The sequence below is a fragment of the Eurytemora carolleeae genome, unplaced genomic scaffold (genome assembly GCF_000591075.1).
Source record: "Eurytemora carolleeae unplaced genomic scaffold, Eaff_2.0 scaffold4592, whole genome shotgun sequence".
Lineage (NCBI taxonomy): Eukaryota > Metazoa > Arthropoda > Copepoda > Calanoida > Temoridae > Eurytemora > Eurytemora carolleeae.
Genome location: NW_019400484.1, coordinates 1 through 676, shown reverse-complemented (window position 1 = coordinate 676; position 676 = coordinate 1). Strand labels below are relative to the sequence as shown.

The following is a 676-nucleotide window of genomic DNA, read 5'->3' as shown; positions in this document are numbered from 1 at the left end:
ATCACGGAGCTAAACCTTCATTTTACTCACTCCTGGTTTCAAACTAGACTCCAACCCAGACATGAACCTCTGGGTCTTCAACCTAAACCTGTACTAGGTCCCTTTATCTGGAGCTAGGTTCAGTTCTGCTCCTGGTCCCTATATCTGGAGTTAGGTTCAGCTCTGCTCCTGGTCCCTATATTTGGAGCTAGGTTCAGTTCTGCTCCGGGTCCCTATATCTGGAGCAAGGTTCAGTTCTGCTCCTGGTCCCTATATCTGGAGCTAGGTTCAGTTCTGCTCCTGGTCCCTATGGAACCTTGTGGTATCTAATCACTAATCATTGATCTTGCTTTATAATATGTATTGAAGTTGCACTAATAATGAAGCTCAGCACATAGTGTTTATTTAAAGCAGAGAACTAGAGAAACAGATTTAAATAGAAAGAGACGATTGAATATTACTTAATGAAACAAAAATTGGACTAGATCTTCACGATCTTATGGCTCGTTCAGCAAAACCCCTACAGAAAATGTGACGATTGTAGATTTCACCGTCTCTTTCAATTTTAAATTCCGATGAACATTTTGTGTTTGTGACTGTTCTAAAACCCAACTACAGGGTGTCCCACATCAAATTAGACCGCGTCAATGGGTCTAAATTACGATTTAGGGGACAAATCAGAAAATTTAAGAAGAAT

At 40.5% G+C, this 676-nt stretch overlaps 1 long non-coding RNA gene across 1 annotated transcript; it reads left to right on the top strand.

Annotated features, from left to right (window-relative positions):
• The first annotated feature begins 6 nt into the window (after positions 1–6).
• LOC111717776 (uncharacterized) lies at positions 7–374 on the top strand. Its single transcript, XR_002768910.1, has 2 exons — positions 7–117; positions 229–374. It is a non-coding gene; the product is annotated as an uncharacterized LOC111717776 (long non-coding RNA).
• Positions 375–676: the final 302 nt, after the last annotated feature.